The 5000-nt window shown below is 41.8% G+C and overlaps 1 pseudogene; it reads right to left on the reverse strand.

The window, feature by feature from the left end:
• Positions 1–2086: 2086 nt before the first annotated feature.
• Positions 2087–3417, reverse strand: LOC119571632 (annotated as a pseudogene).
• Positions 3418–5000: the final 1583 nt, after the last annotated feature.

Raw genomic sequence — 5000 nt, forward strand, 5'->3', positions numbered from 1 at the left:
GGGGGCCCCAAAGTAAGGGTTACTCCTACCTTGGTCCTCAGCCTCAACAAATTTTGCGAGTCAATTTTCTCCTTATTTCCTTTTTCCCTTTCTCTTCTTCATCCCTTCTTCCCCTCCGCTTACCCTGTCATTAACTCATTTTTAACCCTTTTCGCCATAGCGAAATGCTATACACCGCAAATAACCAAAGTGTTGACGCGGCGGAAATTTTTCAATGAAAAATAAAGGTGAATCAATATAATAAAAATGTCAGGGGTTTTAAAATATATATATATTTTATTTTTATATATATATATATATATATATATATATATATATTATTTTTTTTTTTTTTTTTTTTTTTTTTTTTAACATTAATAAAAAAAGTATATAAAACTGATTACCTTATTCACAAACAAAACAGATCAGCCATGAAATGAACATTTTCATTTTAATGCTGAAGTAAAATATAAATCCTTTTTCCCCAAACTAGTATTATTTTACTATTCTTCTTCTTATTATTATCCATCACCCATCATCACCCATCATCATCATCATCTCATCACATAAATCATCATCATATCATCATCACATCATCATCACCCTCATCATCATCATTATTAATCATTATTATCATTTTACTTAAACGGTTGTGTAATCCCAGACAAGGACTCCATTTCCCAGAAACCACACGGTTAAATACAATAAAATATTAAGAATAATGATATGTCAATAATGCAATAAATTGTTCATAATCCCTGTCGCCATCACAAACCTTCCTTTTTCCTTTTTATATCCGTTCATCTTCCTCCCTATCATGCACTCATTCACGTGCTTTCACTTATTATTGTTTCCACTTTAATTCCAGTTTATTTGTATCCCACCAAATGATTTTAATTTGATTTTTTTTCTTTCGTTCTTCTGTTTCTTTTCATGAATGTCTCTGGTTTCCTATTCTTACAAATACATTTGATTTATTTGTCAGTGATTCCGCTTATACTTGACGATCATGTCATCATTGTTAAAATTATATATATCATAATAATTGTTAATTTGATTTTAAAAAAGTGTATTATAATAAATGTTAAATTATATTTTATTATAACTATTGGTCATACTGCATTTTTTATACAATGAAGTATAGTATCAGTGTTATTATTATTGTTTTTTTCTCAAAGTTCTGAAGATATCTGATTTTTTAGCGACCATTTGCTAGTATTTTTTCTCTTGATTTCACAAGTGATTCCAGAAGCAAAAAAAAGACTCCCCCACTGTACACTTCTCGAAGGCCCTTCTTTGTTATCTTACAACACTTTATTTCCCACCATCGCTACGAAATAAACGCAGCAACATACCAAAAGCCTGTGTATTTTTAATGGTTTATTTCAATTTTATTACAGTTTCAGCACACTGTATCTCAAACTGCAATCAAGGCAATTATCACACATACTGGAAAGTCCTATATACTAGACAATAAGACAGTATTTTTTTTTTTTTTTATTTTGCTTAGGGTTTAAGGTGATTAAATTACATATACCTTCATTAAAACCCTTATTACTTTTCTGTGGACGATATATGAAGAAAAAAACTAGTTTCAAGGAGTATATATTCAACTATTTTCCCGGTTTTATTTCGTACATTTAACCCCTGAACTACTAAAAACAATAAAGAACATTTCCGATAATCAAGAAATGGGATAAACAAGCGAGATAATTGTACGATTTATTGACTCCATGGCGACTTTGTACTTGTGGACCCATCTATATTAAACACACTAAACTTAAAATCACAGTGACATAGCATATACGCCATACCTCCCAGCGCAGAGGGTTAAAGCTGGATCCACATCCTGCGGAACTAGCATTAAAAAACATAATCATTACACAGCTTATTGTTAGAATAAAGAAAAAAAAATTTTCAGCGCATTTAAAGCTGAAAAAGGTCACATGTCAGCTCACACGAACATTCACATTCTTTTAAGTGTAAATTAAATGTTTTTCGTATTACAGAAGAAGTTTTATATTCATCACGGGTTTCTTCTTTCGGTTTTAAAATCTATCTGTTGCGAAAACCATTATCCATCGCACTAAGCAGCGCCTCCGCTTGTTCACACATTGAAGCCACGGCTGTTGAGATCAGCCGTTTGGGGGGGGTGAACGGCCTGCCTTGACCTTCCTTGCCCTTGCTCCTTGACCTGCGACGGATGACGGGCGAAGTCGCGAGGGCATTTCCCGCGCCGTCCGCCGTGAGCGGGGCTGACCCCCGAGGGGGGCACAATCCCCCGGGGGCAGCCTTCCCCTTGGCGCGGGCGGGACGCCAGGGACGGCCAGACGCCGCGCTCGCTCGGGGGCCCCGGCGCTGACCACGACCCACGGCACGGGGAAGGACGCAGCCGCCTGCTGCTCCAGGAGGCCGACCATCTCCCCCGGCTGATGCAGGGGTCGGAGGGGGCGCGGGAGAGAACCGAGGAGGAGGCAGTGGAGTATCCTTCGCCGGCTCCTGAGCGGAGGCGAAGGGGAGGGGTCAGGATCTCCCGCTGATGGCGAAGGAGGGGGGCGGCGAGCCGAGAGGGCCTGGCAGCACATCCTCGTATTCCTCGGGCGATGGAGTCCTTCTGCGGAAAGCTTTTGCCTCGAGTGCTTGGAGTCCTTCCCGCGCCGCAGGCGAGCCTCCAGAGGGACCAATATGCCTCTCCTTAGGGACCTCCCGTCGGCCACTTCCCTTCCGAAACACCCCGGGTCTGGGAGCTCGCAACCCCCGTCCGTGGGCGTAGTCGTTCTCCGCGTTTTTGGTGCGCCAAACGCGGGCGTCGGCCCGATTTTCCCTTTTTTGGGCTGGGGTGGCTTGGGCCGCTGCCGCTTTCGAGGGCGCCTCTGCGCACGCGCCCACCAGGGACTTCTCCTGGTGACGGGATGGCGCTCCTACGGTGTGCCTTGTGGCGGCGGCGCCTCTTCGCTCTCCTGCGCGGGCGAGTTTCTTGCGGCGGCGACGGCGGGGCGCGGGTCGGGCGGGCGATGGGGCGCGCCGGAATTATTCGAGCAGGGGGTCCGGCCAGGGCGGGGGGAGGGCGCTTTGGGCAACGGAAGGCCTGGCTGGTGCTCGCCCTCAGGTCAGCCAGGGTGGCGCTCAGCCTCAGCTCGTCCCCGGGCCCTCGATCGTCGCATCCACGAAGCGCGACCTCAGCGAAGCCTCACGCTGGGGGCGCCGACGATACCACCATAGAGAACGGCCATGCCAGTCACAGTGCAAGCACTGTGCAGGCTACTATTTTCACCATTTATTCTGGAAAAAAAAAAGGGAATAAGAAGCCACCGACCTCTCCTTTGAGAATGTCCAAAAACCAGTAGATCTAAGGAATAACTACGTATCCACAGTACAAAACAAAACCATGAGTCGAAACGTACAGTATCCTCACCATACACGGGGTCCCAAAGACATCACTACTACATGTACTGCTGCACCGTCCCTGCCGCCTACTCCCTCAGGATATCCACTGACTTCCGGACAGTAAAAGTAACAGATAAGGGGATGGGGGGGGGAGGCTCAGCTTTTTAAGGGATGATTCGTTCCGTCAAGTTTTTTTCCTCTACATTATAAGGTAAATGAGGTGAATAACGAGTAAAAGAGAAAATAAAGTAAAGAGCAAATTTCCATTTTGTTACTTACATGGCTGGTTCTGTTGCCAAACAAAAAATTTAACAGTTTTTGATTTATTTTTTATTTAAACATCTCTTTCTAATGATTTTGATAATGTAAACACTAATAATCGGATAACAGTAATAAACCCCATTAGCATCGAAATTACAATCTTCGTTATCTTTATTATCATCCTCATCATATCACCTTCACGTTATCATCATCAAACCATTTTTATCCTTTGCCTCGACAGGGTCCTATCTCCCCCCCTCCCCCCACCTTCCTTCCCCACCGACCTTCCCCCTCCAAAGTCCCTTCCCCCCCTCTTCCCCCTCCCCCCTCCCCCGCTTTCCGAAAAAGGAAGAGTAAATCTTGATCAAAAACTTACAAAGCCTCCTCTCAGGGGCCCTTTCCCTTTTCAGAACGCTGCGCTGCCCCGTGTTTTTTGGGTATTTTCTCTCCTCGGTTTCTTGGGGTTCTTATTATCGAAGGTGTTTGTCAATAGGGCCCCTGCCCTTTTTTTTTTTTGATTTATTTTTTTACGTTTCTCGGGTGTGCTATTCCTCCAAAACCCAAAAACCCCCCTACACACACACACACACACACACAACGCAGCACAGCACACAAGCACCACACACACACATATAATATATATATATATAAATATATAATATATATATATAATAACACACACACACAACACACACACACATATATATATATTATATATATATTAATATATATATATATTATATTATAAAAAATTATAATTATATATATATTATATAATTATAATTTATATTATATATTTCACATATAATATATATATATATATTATTATATATTAAAAAATATTTATTAAAATTACCAACCAAACACAGTCGGTAAAACCGGGGGGGTGAAAAAAGAAAAAGCCACGTGAAATGAAACTAAAACCGTAAGTTTCGAACTCTTCACGAGTTTTTCCCCTTTAGACGAAAAATCGAAAAAGGATATAAGGAATAATTTTTGGGAAGTATTATATGTAGAGACGGGCGAACAAAACTGAATCAGTCCAGGGGGGTCAAATCGAAGTCTGGGGGAAAGGGTTTGCTAAATAACGAGAGGGAAGATCATCCAGGCCCATTTACCACCTCAATTTAAATTTGGCATTTTTTTTAATTAAAAAAAATTCAAATTTTTCTTTTTACGAATTGGGTGTTTTCTGAAATTAAAATTTGCGGGTTTCCAGTTAAGCCGGTGCCTTCTCCCCCTAAATGAACGAAAAACGCATTTGATTCTCTAGCAAATCTAACATCAGCTGAGTTCTTAATTCTTTTCTCAAAAGCTCTACCGGGCTCCCTATTAAAAATTGGGGCAATCTTTAAAGGTATATTTAAATACCG

Source organism: Penaeus monodon, unplaced genomic scaffold (genome assembly GCF_015228065.2).
Source record: "Penaeus monodon isolate SGIC_2016 unplaced genomic scaffold, NSTDA_Pmon_1 PmonScaffold_7237, whole genome shotgun sequence".
Taxonomy (NCBI): domain Eukaryota; kingdom Metazoa; phylum Arthropoda; class Malacostraca; order Decapoda; family Penaeidae; genus Penaeus; species Penaeus monodon.